The sequence below is a fragment of the Calidris pugnax genome, unplaced genomic scaffold, assembly GCF_001431845.1.
Source record: "Calidris pugnax isolate Ruff unplaced genomic scaffold, ASM143184v1 scaffold49, whole genome shotgun sequence".
In the NCBI taxonomy this organism is placed as follows: domain Eukaryota; kingdom Metazoa; phylum Chordata; class Aves; order Charadriiformes; family Scolopacidae; genus Calidris; species Calidris pugnax.
In genome coordinates this window covers 3,676,380-3,695,277 of record NW_015090798.1, presented here as the reverse complement: position 1 = coordinate 3,695,277, position 18,898 = coordinate 3,676,380, and the positions used below count along the sequence as shown (strand labels likewise).

The 18,898-nt window shown below is 39.2% G+C and overlaps 1 protein-coding gene across 1 annotated transcript in view; it reads right to left on the bottom strand.

Annotated features, from left to right (window-relative positions):
* LOC106885124 (cytosolic beta-glucosidase-like) overlaps positions 1-18,898 on the bottom strand; it is a gene marked incomplete at its 5' end in the record, with an annotated part of 140,438 nt that overhangs the window by 18,319 nt on the left and 103,221 nt on the right. The window lies entirely within an intron of this gene.

Below are 18,898 nucleotides of genomic sequence, written 5' to 3'. Positions count from 1 at the left end.
CAGTCAAATTGTTGTTGTAGTGTGCTTTCTAGATTTCCTCTGTATTTGTTCTGCAATATAATGTCTGAAGCATATGCTGGTTCTCCTTGAGCATCATTCCCTGAGACCAGCACCACTGGACACTTCACCATATTTTTTTTAAATCTATTTGTTGTATTTGTGCTATCCCACCCCAAGCTTTTTAAAGCCTACCATCCTATGGTAATGATCATTTCTTAATTAACTGTTGGTTAAAGACATTTTCAGAAAACTCATCCATCCCACTATTTTCCTATTCTTCCATGTAAAAAGTTGTCTCACTAAGGCATTCATGGGCTTGCTGGACAGCTTGTTTTCTGACACGCTATTTTGCAACAGATACTTGGGTTGTTAAATCACCAACAGCTTGCGTGTTATGGTTAATAATAAATAATTAATGAAACAGAGCTCTTCTGTCTATGGGCCTGTATGAGAAACAGCAACCCCTATACCTGGGTAGCATATACAGTCCTTCAAAAGAAAAATAAGGGAAATTCTTTTTGATGGATGCTAGGAGAGAAAATCAGTAAGTGTTTGCCTTTAACAATAAATACAGTCTAATAATATCCATGTCCAGTTTGGCTTGAATCTCTTAATTTTGTAACACTGGTTTAAAAATTATTATTGTGTCTTCTGTATTCTTGGATAGTGATTAAGCTTGCAAGCAAAGGGAGCCTAAATTCTAACAACGTTTGCCATTTATTAAAAGCCAGGGATATTACCAAAGTCCTGACATTCCTGATCCTTCAGTCCCTAAATTGCTAAAAATCACTCTAATAAGATTCATGACTTACACCAGTATTATAATTATTGGTGCTAATTTTCCTGAGACCTGCTATTGACAAAGTATATGGACCAAATTAACCTCTGCAATCAGTTAAATTCTCTCATGCTGTTTCTCCCAAGATGGATGTGAACCACTGTGTAATGTAACTCATAAAAAGGCAGTCGTTTAAGGTAGAGCTTACAATTTAGGCACTGGATGACAGTTTTAGACTTGGAAAAATTGGAGTACATCCATGGATTCTATTTAACTTTTTAAAGTGACAGTAATTAAGGATCATAATTGTAGCATACAGAGAAAAAGAGAAGCATATGTGCACAGAAACCGAACAGTTGTTATTGAAGCCTTAGATCTGCTAAAGCAGTTGCCTTTTACAAAAGTCTACAGCTATAGCTAGTAAGGCATTTTACAACCTTTCCCTCCTTCACGTAGTCCTGTCTACAGACTGGGAGAAGATACTAACTGATGTCATGTCTGGGTGGAAACAAAGTCAGGTAGAATAGCTGACAGAAAATCTTCCCTTGTTTTAGCTCAATACGCAGCATATCCACCCAAACCAAAACTATGTTTTTTTCCAAAGCAAAAAGAATATAAGGAAGGTTCCCAATGCATTTCCTCAATGGAAAACTGTTTTAATCCTACACACATCGTTCTAAATTATTCTTAAGGAAGCTGATCACTCCAAAGGTGTCCCCGTATAAAGGCACTTAAAATCTCTCTTTCAATCATTGTCTAGGCAGGTATATGCTTTGGTGAGACATTCGACACTATCAGGATGTATTACACTCACGCAATACTTCTGTTGACTTGGTTAACCCATTATACACTGTTTGGTTCTTTCCACAATAATTTTTCCCTCAGAGGTTCTGCTCTAGTAACGGTAGAAGTTTATGTGGTTTGACTTCTCTGTATGAAGGTTACGTGGAAGATTCTTTTGCTAGATTTCCCCAGGACACTCCACATTATAAATTCATTAAGAAATACTTAAAAAAAAAAACAACCCAAAACAACAGAACAAACACCGTGCACAACCTCTTTTGCACAGCTAGCAGCAACGGACTACTTAACTACAACTTTGATAAGTTCTTCTCTTGCAACTGTGCTTCTATCTACCTTTAAACTGTTAATGTAAGAATACATGTATTTGCTTTTGGCGACAGTATGAGAAATGGAATATATAAACCTGCTTTTAGCAGAAAATTTGCCACAAGGTTCTTAAGCCTTCGTTGGCTATTTTGTAAGTTCAAGCAGCTTGCGAACTGTCGCAGAAAAATCCCTTCAAAAGCATTTTGCTAACTCCAACCCAATTGTTTAATGCCAAAAGCAGTTCTAATCAACTTCCTTTTTTACCCCTTTTTTCATACCTGAAGTCCAAAGAAAATGAGAACAACAGTAGAAAGAATTCATTATATACATATTAGTGTTCTGAAGTCAGGAAACAGGATTAATCATACCCAAAATACCCAGAAGAAAGTGTGTTTATAATCCCTGTACATTCTCATTAGCCACTTGAAACCAGTCTGTGGAAATCTCTAATTGGGGAAGAAATTCTATACAAAATCTTTGCCCCAGAATTGACTGAATCAGGGCTCTAGGGGAAAAACAACATGATTAGCTTTGGCAGTTAGGCTCAGCTGAAAGTCTGAATAAGGAAACAGATTCCCTTAAAGAATCCTGCTGCTGTTGGCCTAACTCAGAGCACACCTCTAACTTTGGTTAGTTCACAGAAATCAGTGAATCTTTTGCAATGTAATTTTGAGTCCAAGAAACAAGGCTCAGAGGTTATTTTTTTTCCCTTCCTGTTCCTATGATGGCTACAGTAATCACAGTTACCTATTAACAACTTTCTCCCTATTTTAGTAAAGACTGCACGAGGTAGATTTTGGTGATATCTAAATATTGATTTTTTTTCTGAATATTTTTGAGAAGGAACTTTCCCTATTTTTTTCCCCTTTAATTTGCTAGTCCTTGTGGTTGCTTCTTTTAAGGCAATCTCTTCATCTGACTAGACTGTAACTGAGAAAATTACTGAGAAGACTCTCTGATAATTTCTGTACCATTCACGCACAGCCCAATAAACCTGGGGTAGAAGTTGGATATCATTGCATGCTCCAGCTGTGATAGCTGTGTTAGAGCAACATAAAATGGAGAAGTTGCTGAAATTATCTAAGTGGCACCAACTTATGTCCAGGGAGTACAGCACCATTACCCTCATCCTGCTCTTCTGTTATGCTTCCACAGTGGCGATAAAACGCGTGAGGAGCTGTGGAGGAAAAACTGGAGAAGAGATCTAGGATGGTGAAGGACAAAGCTGGGGGAATCTACCACAAGATAGCCGTGGAAATGTTTCAAATAATGGTGAAGTAAGACGGAAGGACAAAGCTGGGGGAATCTACCACAAGATAGCCATGGAAATGTTTCAAATAATGGTGAAGACATTTTAGAAGAATCCCACTGGGATGAGAAAGTTGCATAGAGTGGGTAAAGTCACAGTAAGGATAAAAATTGAAATTGTCATCTCTGAACATGGTTGAGCAAAAGGAAAGCTAGGGCACAGGGAAGACTTGGAAAGTTTGTGAGTAAAACAGATGCTTGAAAAAGAATAAAAGAAGTGAAAGGCACACCAAAGGAACAGAGAATACTTCCATTAGCCCTCTTATGATGTGGAAATGTGAATTGCTATACTTTCTGGCCAGGCATATATATGCAAATATATGTAAATTTTATGCAGATTGTATCTTCAGCTTTTTTGATGCCCAATGTAGTCAGGTCTATAATATAGTTATCCAGAAGGAATCAGTGAATTCTTGCTGGCGAGGCAGAAGCATTTGGGTATGGATGGAGATCAAGTAGTTTTTCTTCCAGTTCTACTTTAATGACTGAAGCAGAGTGAATAACTCTCTGAATTAGGCCATGTGCTAACTGGAAGTCATCTGCAAAGAAGATCAGAGGAGCCATGTATCTATGCATTGAAATAAAGGGATATATGTCTTCTGCTGGGAATTCCAAACTATGAGACAGTTGTTATAAATCCTGCTCCAATTTTTGTCATTCATATAAGGAGTCACCAGGGATGTACTTTGGGGAAAATCCATACAGAGTTAAATATCCATAGCTTGTAAAAGTTAGTTAAGAAATATTTTACATTCCTTTAAAATATTTTTGTATAAGCAGATAGTACGTACAGGGCAATGTAAACCATTATTCTGTACTCTCCACTGTATGGTACTGGGGACAGGGAATCCTAAATTAAAAATTTCTATTTAAATATTGTAATCTGAGATTTCACATTGGGTATGGCTTTTTGACAAGTCCTGAAAAGACAACTGAATGCCAACATCTGTCCCTCAACAGACAATAAGGCTCGAAGACAGGAGAGGAGAGAAGATAACAGTGACTACCGTTTGGTGGAATATTCCCAAGCATTTTTTGCAAATAGTTGCTCAAATGAATGAACTGTAATTAACTATTCACATCCTCTTTGTGTTTGCTTTCCACAAATATTCCAGCATATCTGTTTATTGGCACAAATGATCAATGCAGCAATGACTTTGCATTTGTAATTATTATTATTTTTACTAGCAGGCAGATTCTGAGAGCTATCCTCAACCAATTAGGAAAAAAACATGTGACTGATATGTCCAATCGAAGGACTCCCCTTTGAATTTCTAGTATCAGATACTTTGATTAAACTGCCTTCCAATAACCTGCATATGAAAAATATTTATAGAAATTATTCAACAACAACAAAAAAATCAAATAATTGCATGTAAAAGTGGCAAATAGAAAATGAAGCTAAAGGCCCCTCATCACAAATGAATTATCATTCATCCAGCTCTGTTGCTGATATATGACTTTCTCCAGTATTTCAGCTATATAATCAAGTTTTTTAGAAACCTGAACTGCCCAGCAAATGGGTGACTCAAGGTAATTCAATGACTGCATTTCATCACTACATCCAGAAAGTAAAGTGCAACCAACAATCAGGTTCAGCCCTGATGGTATCAGGGCAGTCGTAGTTAAGCTGTAACATGCTATTTCACCTTGACTGAATCTTCATCATCTTATCTTTATCCAACAGGTCCACCACCAACTGACAGAAGAAGTTAAGATGCTGGACTGAGAAGCAGTGGCTCCGTGTGTGAAACAAGCTTTGCGTTGCTGAATTTATAGGAACTGAAAACATTCAGTTTTCTGTTCAACTTACAGAGTAATGCCTCAGAGAGGAAGGAATGCAGTGCCCCACTTTGGGGTGTCCATTTTCCTCACTAACGTTTGCACATTGCAGTTTCCTTTTGGAGATGCAGTGCATCCCAGGAGCAGCTCCCTGTGCTAGCTGCATTTCAGACTCTACCCTTCACCACACATGAAGGAAGTTTCAGCTAAATTCCGTAAGTACTGGATTATTTTTTTTTAAATATTTGGTTCACTCCCTCTTATTATCATGTCTGAGGCCCTCTCAAGCAGTTTTGTCACGTTTACCTTCTTTTTATTATGGAAAAACATTATTCTCCCTATTGTTAAGGTTGCAACCAGCTTTGAAAGTCCTACTTTTGCCCTTCTTTAACTTTGGCTTGGAAATTGGTTTGGCCTAAAAATTTCCATACTTTGAAGGAAAAGAAGGATAATTAATTTTCTTCAAACAGTGTATAATCAAACTATTTTTGGTTTAGAGGTCATTTAGAAATTACCCTCATTGGAAATTTACGTATTTAATGTTTTGCTACCTCTAACTCAAAAGCTGCTTATTATAACCCCTTCCAACTTTCCCCGTACTTAGATCTATGTGATAATTTTCAGCCATCTTGAATAAAAAAGAAAACAAACCCAAACCTGCAATTTTGAAAGATTTTTCCATTATTTTTCTGCAATTGTCTGTGGCCGTATGTCTGTCACTATTTCAATAGATGCCTTTTTTTCTGTTGGATTCAGCAGAAAAGTAGTGGTTCATTCTGCAAGAATAAGTATGGGTCTTGAGAAGAAATGGTCAGTAAGATATTTTCACAACACAGGTAATAATAATAAAAAAAAATTGTTAAATTTTCTAATGATCGATTGATAAATGAGAATAGGGCAGATCCTTTAAAAACCCATTGCTTCTCTTCACAGATCGCTCCACCTGCATTGCTCTACCTGTTTCCCTTGATGTAGCCAGAAGAACTCTTTGTTAATATAATGAAGGAATTACAGGAAAGGTGAAAGCAGCTGCCACGAGAGCAGTAACACACACAGAAGAAGGGGAACACAGGGAAGCTCCTCATGGTGTGCCCAAGTCAGCAGTTGGGAAAAGGAGACAATTAACAAGGAAAGCTAAAAGGCATTTAAGAATTTCTGACTGATAGGGTTGAGAAGGAACGTTTCAACTAAATCAGAAACAAATGAAATCCTACAAGTGGCATAGATCCAGAACTTGACCAGGATTGCAAAATTGTCAATTTCTATGCAGGAAAAACAGAAGAATTCATCATTAGCATGATGTATTCATCTCTTACAGTGATTAATTAAATACTTTCTATTCCATTAGTAACTGGGGAGGATGTGAAACAAAAAACATTAAGCATTTTAGAATCTACTATGCCCGATAACTTGCACCCAGTAGTATTAAAGAATTGGCTTAGGAGCTCTCTGAATATTAATGTTGATTTTGAACAAATCTTGATCTGTGGAAAAAAAAGTTCCAGAGAGCTAGTAAAGAGTGTTACTATTTTAAAAAGATATGAGATGATATGAGGAGCTACAGGTTACTTAATCTTATATCAGCTTCTCTTAAAACCATGGAAGGGCTTGTATGGGACACAATCAGTAAAAAAAAATAATGAGATTTTAGCATAAATAATGCCAGTTAATACGGTTTTATGGAAAATAGGTCTTATCAAGAAAATTTGTTATCAGTTTTTCATAAGATCATCTAAGTCTGGGTGATAAGGATTAAAGTGTTGACATAATATACTTAAATATCTGTGATTAATTTTACCACTTCCATGTCACATTTTAAAAAAAAACAGCACCGTATATATACTCAGTGCAGGCCAGTGGAAAAAATTAATGAAATAGGTTAAAAGTCTGCTAATGAATAAAACACAATTAGGAGTTGCAAGTAGGATGCAGTATAAAATAAAGACTTTTTAAACTAAGGCATAGGGACTGTTGGAATCATCTCAAATCAGTCTTATTTAATACTTTGTCCTCTGCAGCACTTTGGATGATTCAGAGGGAGGTGCTCAGAGAAACTTGAGGATAGGGATTTGGGATAATTTGTGACACCGTAGCTCTCCCTAACTCAGTTTGGTTCAAATATGAGCTGCTTCTATCAGTTGTTACCCCTGAAAATTCTGGGTGCCCCCTGTGCTGGTCTGGCAGTCTCTTTGTGAATCCTCTTCAATTCTTGGCCCCAATGATTTCCTCAGTTTCAGAATCTAACTGCAACTTATATGAAAAAAATATTAGTTTTTCCATTTCACTCGTTCTAATTGCTTTGTCTCTCCCTTTGTGTATTTGTGTGTTGTAAGACACATCCTCACTTTAGCCTTCATTACAGTTTGTAAATTTGACATCACTTTTTTCATGGTCAACAGCCCCAGCGTCTTCTATCTTTTTTCATAAGAGAACTTTTTAATGCTCTTGATCATTCCCATTGTCCTTCACTGAACCCTCTCTAAATCAGCATTATTGTTTATAAGATGGAGTCACTGGTACCGCGCACAGTATTTCAGATCACACTATAGCATTGGCAGTTTAATCCTTTCTCTATTAGTTCCCATTCTTTATGCATCTTAATATGTTTGCTTATCTGGTACAGCTGCACATTAAGCAGAAGTCTTTACTGAAGTAATTTACAAGGATAACTAGGTCCCTTTCTAAAGTTGGTACGCTAATTTGGAGCTCTGTGAGGTGTTGAGTAATTCATATTTTTTCCACCTGGTGTACCTTACTTTGCTTTTGTTGATAATTCATTTGTCAGAGTGAGCAGGTCACATAGTTTTGTTTGTTTCAGAAGTTGCACACAATCATCTCTGAACTTAGGCTGAACTATTTTTTATCCCTTGCAAATTTTGCTGCCTCACAGCAATTTCCTTTTTCCTAGATGATTAATAAATAAGTAGACGAGCAGGAACCTTGGGGCCCACCGCTGTTATCCTTTGACATGATGAAATTGACCATTTAATCCTGCCCTTCACCTCCTTTCCCTCCACCACTTCTTGATCCATCACTACTTAGATTCTTTCGTAGCTTCTCGCAAAGAATTTTGTCAGTGGCCCAGAGAGGTTAGAATAAATTACGGCAGCTGCTCTTCTTTATTAATATATTCAAGGAGTTCTAGGAGATTAACACAACAATATTTCCCTCTGCAGGAACCGTACTGATTGGCCCCTATTTGGCCACGGTCTCCCAAGTGTTCTGCTACTTGGTTTTACATTATTATTTCAACTAATTCATTATATTCACCCATAAGGCTTCCTTGTCCATTATTCCCCCAAACACCCAGAACCTCTTTAAATATATAAGTATTTAAAGACACACATATTTAAAGATCATTCCTGTGTTTGTTCTAGTGCTCTCCTGTATATTTATCAATTACCTGCAGCTAGTACTATATCTTTACTGGTGAAATTTCCAGGTGGTGGTTTGGTGGTGAAAGTAAAACTGATGAGGTGAAATGCAAACACCTAAGAATTTTGGGTGGGTGAGCAGGGTAAAAACAGCTTGTAATACAGAAGTGCTATTACTACTGAAGGTAACATTCCTTACTCATCCTGTTACTGTGAGTACTTTGGTACCTGGGCCCAAACTTCACAGAGAACAAAGAGGCCGAGACAGAGACTGATATATTAGGTAAGGTTTGGGAAAAAAGCATTCCAAGATCTGAAATACAAAATAATTAGCAGGGCATTAAAGAAGCTTGGTCTATTTTCTATATTAAGATGAACAGGTGACTTAATTGTGTTTCACAAATATTTAAAAGGAGAAGACTTTTTTTGATCTTAGGAAATGGAGCGGAAAATGTCATGCAAAGAGGCACTGAACATGACTGGCAGCAAAAGGGATTCAAAGTAGAGTTCCTACATGCTTTTTTTTTTTTTTTTTTACCACAAGGCTTTGTGGGCTGCGGAATAATTTGCCAATTGGTGGAATTGCACTCACTTGAAGTCTTAAAGCCAAGAGTAAATTTCCTGGCAAAAGATGTGTTGAAAAAGAAGTAGCAGGTTCCATGCAGAAGATACCAAGCAAAATTGTTGGCATATAAATCTATTTATTAACACAAAAGAGTATTAACTACTACTTACTCTATCCAGCACACAGCGTCTCAATTCTGAAAGTGGCCTAAGCAGTCACTGGCTTGCTTTTTCTAAGCAGCTCAGTGACTCAATTTGGTTCCTTTAAATAGCTCAGCAAATCATCTAATTGTCCTCAGAAAAACCAGCATGACTACTGTTAGATGGAAAGATAATATTCTGAGTAACCTTAAGCAACACCTTCCTCATTCCATGCTTCTTCGTGAGGCATGGCTTAATGGGCTAGTTCCTACCACCTTCCTAGCATGGTGAGAAAATGTGGTTAGGTCAAGAGGAAACTGAAAGGCAATGAAAGAGCAGAGAACTGGTTTGTAAAGGTGCCTGAGAACAATGTAGCTTGTATATTAGCTTGGTTTGCCAGGTAGCTGAAGAGATGAGTTATGCCGGGAAAGTGGAACCTGTCTTGAGGCTTAACTTGATCTATATAAAAGCATCAGGAGTTGGGGAAAGCCCCTGGATATGCAGCTGGGAAGAGGAGAGGCTTGAGTGCTGAGAGGAGGCAGGGGGACCAAGCGTCCTGCTGTGAAGGTGTGGTCCTCACCAGGCCTGTGCAGGGAGGATGCTTTAGATGCGGCTGCTTCTGAGGTCATTGTTTATTCTACTTGATGCATCCCCGTCCCATCCCCTCATCACCTCTGAAGGAAGAATATGTTACAACGAGGAGGAAAGAACTGCTGAGGCCAGTGCTGGATGTCCCACCCATAATATATCATTTCAATATCAAGGTAGGCCTCCCTAGTCAAGAATCCCTGTATTAGATACTCACAATGGTCTCCAAAGACACTCAGGTTCACTCAGCAAAGACTACACAGTGCATTTAACTCTCCACATCTCCAAATGCTTTGAGGATCTAAACCTTGAGAACTTGCCAAAAATTGCAATATAAATTTGTTGAAATGTTGAAAACTGGGTCCTGATTTCTGAGGCAGCATTTGGGAAGGTGTTGGTTAGCCGCAAGGGCTGCACAGGTATCAGGAAAGACACGCTGGAGAATTCTGAAGATTTGCTGACCTTAAAAAGAAACTTGTCTCAACTCAACCCCCAGCTTCTCATTTCCACAAATATTCAAATAAAGAAGTTTACTGGCACGAAACAGAGAAATTGTGAATTCTTACCTTCACTGTAGTACTGAAGAACAGAAACACGGTATATGATTAAGGTTACCAGTGATGCAAGACTACTTGGGTAATTGACACAAACTGTTAACCTGAGAGTTACAGATTAATAAGCATTCTCAGTTTATAAATGGATTGTGGTTTTAGATTTACTGAGTAAAATCTGAATTATTTATCCAGATCTCAGCTGTGTGATTCAAAATCGTCTGCAGTACTAATTATGACTAATTTTAGTCTTTGTTTGCACCTGCCATTTGTTTCTAAAACCATAAGGAAAAGAAAAATCTGTTTCAATAAATAATTATATCCTCAGGCCAGCCCACTTATGTTTGGTTTTTTCACTTATGCCTGTACTTTTTCTGGCACTTTTTATTGATTTAGGATATGCTTAAAATGCAGATTTGTTAGCTTCCATCCTGCCCATAGCTGGATAAAATACTCCAACACTTTGTGACCATAATTCAAGCACATGTTTTGATGATATATTCTTAGAGTGACTAACTGGTGAAGTAAGACTAAACTGGAAGTTCATTTTCCCCTCTACTGCCCCTTAAAGCCAGGAACTGTAATGGTAGCACATGGGACAAATGTTTAACTCCATCACAGGCTCCCTGTTTCAGCTGAAGAGAAATTGCTTTTTGAGAATATTTTGTTTAGAGAATGAACTTAAAGCTTGTCTTGGCGTGGGACTAAGCATTGCAAGTGGAAGGTCCAAGACATTCTTTCTCATAGTTTGTGAGCCTGGGGAAATAGCAGGCAGTACCCTCGTGTTAATCTGCTTTCTTTGTCCTGGTCTGTCCCCACTTCAGATAGACAGAATAAGAAGAGAAAAAGGGAAAGGGCAAAGGGTAAGCCCATTGCAAGCAATTGCTGTCTCCGAGAAATGACAGTAAGACTGTTATTTCCAGTCTTTCATGTGAGTGCAGTATGCTCAGATGGTGTTTGGGCTTGGGACTCATGTTCTAGCTTTAGGATTCCAAAGCATCATGCAAAACACCAGGACTCCGATCCTGAGCTTTGACCCAATATTTCCAATGAAATAGAGTACAAGCATAAAACACATTTTCAGCTAGCTAGTGACTTTAGGTCATATTTTGGTGACTGAGAGTAGGTTAATTTGTCCACTGCTTCAGACAAGCTAGTTAGACCAATATCCTTCAGTGGATTTAGGTCTCCATTGAGAATGATCGAAATTGTCTCAATACCTGCAGTGCAGCTACGCTTTCAAATAACTTGGCTTTCCACTTCACTCCCAGGTTCTGGTCTAGTGATCATCAACACTGCGTGTGTGTGTTATTTTGCCCTTGGATTACTCTTTGGGACTAATTCAATTTGCTCTCTCCAAGATCTAATTTGGCTGAAATGTGGGGGAGCTTTCCTCAAGTGGCAATTCACTGCAGGCACCGTAGACAAGTCTACCAGCTTTGGTGCATACTTTTTAAAAAAATCCTTCAAATCTATCTTTGTAAAATATCCAAGGGAATAAATTTAAGGCAATCCTAATGCTTTTATTTGGTACCTAAGTACAGAACCCTTGGGGGCACGCCAAAAACATCGCTCTACTGAGCTGTGACAGGTCTCAGGTTTACAGACTTCTAAGTGTAAAACACACACAAAAAAGATGTGTCTGTTAAGGTGCAAAAGAACACACAGGGTTATCAGCCAGTCAGTGTGGATTTAGCCAGTCTGTTCTAGAGGGAGCTAAACCTGACCAACAGGAGGAGTAAAACCAGTCTGTCACTTATCCTATAGCCAGGGGACCATTGGCCAAGACAGATGACTTTAGCAGGGTAGGTGTAGTCTTTGAAAAGGTGCGCCCTTGCCTCGGGGTCTTTATTTTTGAAATTGGATCATGACACTTTGCAGACTCACAGGAACGTGGAAATGGAAACACTGTCAAGTACCACGTGAAAGCACAGAAGTCCTTCAGACAAAGGTGGAGTGAAAAATGAGAGATTTTTCCCTTTAGGGATGATCATCTCCAATTTCCCCTCTGAACTTTTGGAGCCTGGCTGCGCTGTAATAGCGCAGAAAGCCCTTGGGTCAGGTTCTGCCTTTCCTAGCTCAGCGTGACATTTGCACTGGCACAGGTGCTCCTGTGGTCCTGCCGCAGCCTGGGAAGCTGCTCAAGCACCTGCCAATACCCAAAAGGGGTGACTCTGCCTGAAGGGAAACTGCACACAGTTAGAAATCAGATGTGGCAGTGAGGTGGGAGGGTGCCGTGGGGCAGTGAGGCACCCTGAGCCTCAGGGGTGGTGACTGCCAGGGTGGGGATGGAGGGAGAGCCAAAAGGAGACAAGTCGGAGTGTCAGAGGGCTTTCCACAAGCACAAGCAGTAAGGGAGTCACTCTTTCCTGTAAAAGTCTGGCTGCCTAAATCACAGCTCCTGGAGTGAAGGGGTGCTGTTGTAGATGAGTTGCCCAGTGGAAACTAAATTAAACTACTCCGGAGATCTCAGGAGTGGAAGATTTCATTTCCTAGAAAAACTGATTTAAAACTGCTTATCCCACCTATCTGTCCATCTATCATAGGTAATTCCGGGTGCCTATCACTGTCACCACCAGTCTTGTATTGGAAACCTCTTTATATCAACTCGTCTCACATGATATTATCAAAGGGTTCATCTAAACCAGATCCTAGGAGCAAAAAAACCCACCTCATTCAGCTCTGCAATTACTCTGATTTTAGCCAGATTAAAATTATAGGGAAGAGTTGAATTTTAATTCTCTTCAAATTCTGGCATAAAAGCCTAATTATGATGTTTTTGTTCTGAATCCATTTCATAAGCAGGTGATACAAGTAAATTCCTGAGCAGAGGGTTCTGTAGAGGAGTAGACAATGGTAGTTTTGTTACTCCAAATGTACTGATTGAGTAAGGCTTCACAGATGCATGATTTGTATTTTACTGTTGTCTCATTGGACACTTTCTGAATGCATACAATACTATTTTCAAGTATATTCCCACGAGCAACAAGAAAAAGACAATTCATAAGGAATACACAAAGGAAAACTTTCTTTTTGAAAAATTCAGTAATTTTAAAAACTTTTTACTAAGGATTACTATTAGGTGGTTTGCTAGCTGCTACTGTCTTAGTGTTGAAGCCAGCTGAATACACACTTCAGTGATGAAGTCCTTCACTTTATCTTCTTGTGGTTTCCCTTAAATATTTGCATTTAGATAGCACTTCTGTAATATGAGAAATCTTATGGAAAACTAGAATTTCATAAATTGCAGGGAAAAGGAAGATAGAAAGATTATGTGTCAGAGACAAGCAAAGGAGAGCAGAAGAAAAGGGGAAGAAGGGCTTATGAAACAAAATTAGGAAGCAAAGAGGATGCTAATAAGAGGGCATAGATATAGTAAAGAGAAAGTTTGAAGAAAATGAAATAAAAAATGCCAATATTTTAATATTGTTGCAATGCTTCAGTTTTTTTTTTTTTTCTATTCTTGAAAGAAAAAAATTGAGGGAGACACAGAGAGAATGAAAGAGCTTATATTTCTTTCAATTCAGTCTTTAAAGAAAATGAAATCTCAAACATTGGCCCACTGTCACCAGCCTCCTGGCATTGCAATATTGCAATGTTCATGATGCAAGACTGTTGTGACTCAACCAGAGAATCATCCCACAGCCTCCACCTGCCTGGGATTAGAACCAGGCAAAGGCCTGCAATATGTTTGCTCACCTTTTGGCACTAGGAAACACAGAAAACCGAAATACAACTTCTCTGAGTAAATGTTTTCATTTCGTATCACCCTCTGCAAAAGCATATTTTGCATGACATTGGCAAATCTGCCAGCCATCCCAGTTGCCTTCCAGTTCTTTCTAGAAAGAGCCTACTTTGAAGTGCAGCAGCAAAAGCCCAAAAGATCAGTTCAGGTTTTGTCTGCACCAACGAGCTGATCACTTTGTAACTGCATCAGTGGCAGGGAAGCAGTTTAGAAATAAATGGGTCAGGCTTTAGTCAGCTGCTCACTGGAAAAAAAAAGAACAGCCAGGGCATTTAAAATGTCACCTCCTGTTATTACACAGCTACAGGAGAATACAGCCCCTATAACAGAGGCAGCAGATCTAATGCATGAGCATTTCTTATGTGCTTCAGTGCAAAGTCAACCAATTTGGTTTAAATGTCGTTTTCTGGCGAAGTGCATCAGTAATATGCATAAATCTTTTCCCTTCGGTGTATTGTGAGTGTAAGTGGACTTTCTGCCAGAGCTCTGAGAGCAGGCGGCTGAGGAAAGAGGGAAGTGAAGAAGGCAGTGAAAGATGCCTCATCGTGTTCCACAGTGGGCACCAGGCACTCTCACAATATGTTCCTACCAGCCATGTGGAAGCACACTACAGGACCTTTCCAGAGTTACCTGGTGTCAAAACTAGGGATGTTGTTAATCATTTCCAACAGGGCCTACAGGAGAGATGGGGAGGGACTCTTTATCCAGGAGTGTATGAGGGGTAACGGTTTTAAACTGAAAGAGGGGAGATTTAGATGAGATATTAGGAAGAAATTCTTTCCTGTGAGGGTGGTGAGACACTGGAACAGGTTGCCCAGAGAAGCTGTGGCTGCCCCATCCCTGGAGGGGTTCAAGGCCAGGCTGGATGGGGCTTGGAGCAACCTGGTCTGGTGGGAGGTGTCCCTGCCCATGGCAGGGGGTTGGAACTCAATGATCTTTAATGTCCATTCCAACCTGAACCATTCTATGATTCTATGATTTTGGTACCCCCTGGCACCTATTCTATACCTTCAGCCTCATTCCCGGGCACAGTGGCCTCTGAGGACGGGATGGCTGTTGCCATCCAGCTCCAGCTGTGCCAGCACAACCTATTCCCTTCTCCAGTGTGTCCACAGCTGCTCACTACTGACCTTCTGTTAGAGATTATTCCTCTTCCTCCCAGCCCCACAACTCAGCCTAGTGTCTCCCCACTCCGTTGCTCATAGAAGCATTTCCTACGTGTTTCTGTGAAGATGAGCCAGGTTGGCTCACTCTATTTAAATCACAGGGCTCACTTATCTGACCTGTTGTAACTGAAATGGGTTAGGGAGAACGTCATAAGAAGTGACTCCAAGGTGACTTATTTTCTGGCAGAAGAGTTATGATGGACAAGCTGGGATCACTAAAAGCCCTCCCCTAGCAGATATTTTACAGAGTGTGCCTCTACTTACACCTTTTGGAGATACCATCAGATGCAGACTGAAGAGCCAGAAACCTAGTCAAATCTGAAGAATGAGCTATTCTGCATTCCCTGTACCTGGATTTACTGAGGTTGAGGTATTTAGCCCTGCTGATGGACAGGTTACTCCAAAGAGCACTTAGTCCTATAAACAACCTGGAGCAGGTACATGGAATCGAGCTATTTTACAGTAATTTGAAGGGTAGAGTGCAGGAAGAAGGAGTTTTTAAATTTCCTTTTAAGATGTAAATATTTGGTCTAAAATTTTTTTTTGGACAACAAAAGACCTCTTGAGAGCTGCTGCCCTCAGTGATTAAAAACTCAGATTTTTGTATTTGTTTAAAAGACTGGAGTGTTTCTGTGTAGGAGATGGAACTAAAGAAGCCTCAAGATATAGTTGTCCCTCCCCTTTTTTCCTGTAATTCTGAAACAGCAAACTGATTATCATATATTCACTTTTCCTAAAGGCAGAGAGCAAGATGCAGCACTGGAAGTAAAAAATAGCACTAGAGCCTAAGGTAAGCCCCAGAAGCTCTGACTGTCCATGGCACTGAGTATTTTGATGGGGAGAACGCACACTGGTCAGAACTGGCAGATTGGAGGGTGAGTGTGTATGTACTGGAGCCTGCCTGACCTAAAACACAAATTTGCATTGAAATCCCCCAGTGAGAAATTCCGCCCCACCCACCCACCTTATTACCATTAATTTGGCCCCTATCTGGAGCATTTCAGTGAATTAGAGTATCATAATTTCATCTTGAAATACAGCTATGCATCAGAGGGATCCTCTCATGCCAGTTTTCATAGCAGATATGCAGGCACAATATGACACGATATAGAAGACATGTAGCTGCACAGTCATGATACTCTAAACTCTATCCAGACACCTTACAACTGAGGACATCTTATTCTCTTCACACCCACCATCTAGGAGAATAACAGCAGAAGGCAACCTGAGAAGTTTCTGTCTTCATAAATTTAGTAGACTATACTCCAACACATCGATGCGTGGTCTTAGTTTGACCGTGATCTCTCACCAAAACAGAGGTAGCATTTAAAAATTGCTGTGTCACTCTTAAGCATCAAAACTGAACTGTTCAAAAGAGAGAAAATACATCAACAGTACCTTCTACCTCCACAGAAGCCATTTTTCACCCTGGTTTACAATCTCTTAGCTCATCACCTGCCAATAGCCTTAGGAGAATTTAAGATGAATGCTCTTTTTAAAAAAAAAAATCCATAGACTCACCAGTTTTTGAAGCAATCCTTTTGTCACAATCCTTTTCATTTGCCATAATCTACACAAGACTTAGCTTTCCCATAGGATGTTCATGGATGTCTTTTGTGTGGGCAAGAGAGTCCTGCAACCAGTTTACTACTTTGCTTTAGCAGGTTTCTGCTTGTTTCTCCTTCAGCTTGGGGAAGCCAATGAAATTCAGCTGGCACTGTTTTGGTTTCTCATTAAGGAAGGAAGTTCTGTTTTCACAACTCAAGGGGATTCCCCTAAGGACTTGAAAAGAGGTAATTTAACCCAACACTAGTCCCCCTGCTAGTCAAGGATCAGAAAAACCTATATGGTGATGCAGTTTCAGGCTTTAACTTGCAAATGCACTTCAGTTAAATGAAAGAAGATGGAGATGCAGTACAAAGAGAAGAACAAGAGACAATCATAGTAATCAAGCATACTTGAGGCATTATCTCAAATAACATTGTGAGGCTGGTAATACTGTGTGAGAGTTATTGCAAAACATTTCCCAGTGTTCCAGAATGAGTGATATAACACAAAATCACAGTTGTAAAAAGCATCAACTTGTGAGCCCACGTACATTTACCTGTTTTTTAACTGCAGGGTATAAACTAGGAATGTTTGCTATCATCTTTTCAGATTTTGTAATTTTTTTGCATGTGGTTGGAAAGGTAGTGGACACAGAGAGTACGACGAAACAGTTGTTCAATCAGTTTTGAGAAGATACAGAGCCAGGTTATGAACCCTACGCGTGCCCTTGATGAGCCATCGCTCAGTCCCATCAAAGGGAATACTCACACAAATGCTAACAGCTCACCAATATCAGTAAGCATCAAACTACTGTTTTATTTATTTCAGTGATATGAAAGGCTTTTCTATTTTTTTCCTCCTTTCCCCCCTCCTTTATTATAACAAATACATCAGAGTGCCTCAGGTGAAAGTATTTAGGATAACAGAATGAACATCAGTTTGGTTTTACAAGTCCCCTTTGGCTCTGCAAGTTTCCTCCAGAGCTGATCTGTGGCTGTCAAGGTTGGAGTGCCACAGTAGACAACTTTGTAATGATCTGAGGCTTATTGCCAAATAGTTCCTTTTTGATTTCTATCCAACACAAAAAATACTATTAAATTTACCAACTCTTGTATCATGCTGCTGACATATCTGGAGGGTGATTAATTGTGCCCCTGGGGTCTCTGTAATGTTCTATTCTGGACAAAAAGAGCTTTTAAAATCTATCTAAGAACTATAATTATGAGTGAGGACAGAGACCCATAACTGTAAACGGGTTCTCTGTGTTTCTTATTTAAGTACCTGCCAACAACTGAAAGATGGAAAGCTGAAGAGCATTTTGTACCAGCAAGCAGAATGCAGCAACTTTTCAGGATAAGTTCTATCTGCTGTGAACAGTTTTGTCTAGTAAGAACCAATGAATCTATTAATCTGTTCCGCAAGACAATGGATAGCAATGACCTGTCAGCTTTATGAGATACATCAACGTCCTTCCATATCTTTCTAAAGAAGGCCTATATGCCCTCTGCAGGCTCTGCATGATGCAGTAGTACCATCAGCAGTCATCGCTGCTGTTACAGAGCTCCCTTTCCCTGGGTTTCTAGCGCTGTTGTTTCATTAAGACATATTGCATGGGGTTAAAATTTTGCAGATAGATTTTTTTTTCCTCTCAGTGAGCGATTTTGAATTTGTATTCTTTTTTTTTTTTTTAAAGCTATAATTGAAACAAAACCAGAAAAGTCATTCTGAATTTGAATTTATATAGTTATAAGAAAAATGAACAATGTAGAGATATTTGTATTCCTAGCTTTAAAGGGAAAAGCATATAAAACAAGAGACAACAGTGGCAGAGCTATTGATAGCTTGACACTGATACATTCCTTGTGTGGCATCTATATTGATTTAAAGAATGAGAAAAGAGAGGTATAAATTTATGGGGACATTTTGGATCAAATTTTGCATTCATTTATTAAATGAAATTTATAGAGTACTAAACCATTGACCCTATCATTTGGTTTTACAGATTTATGGCCAAATCCCAAGCCTACTGAAGTCAATAAGGGTCTTTTCAACAGTAGACTTCAAATAAGGACCTTGCTGCCTGACTCTCCTCTCACATTAAGCAATGTTATAGAACCCAGTGACATTACATCAGTGTAAAACTATGAAGAAAGCAAATCTATTCTGAGTCTTCAGGGAAAAAAAAGTGCATTTAGTGATTTAAATTGTATGTAGCGGTGTGGATGTATGTTCCAGACTTCACT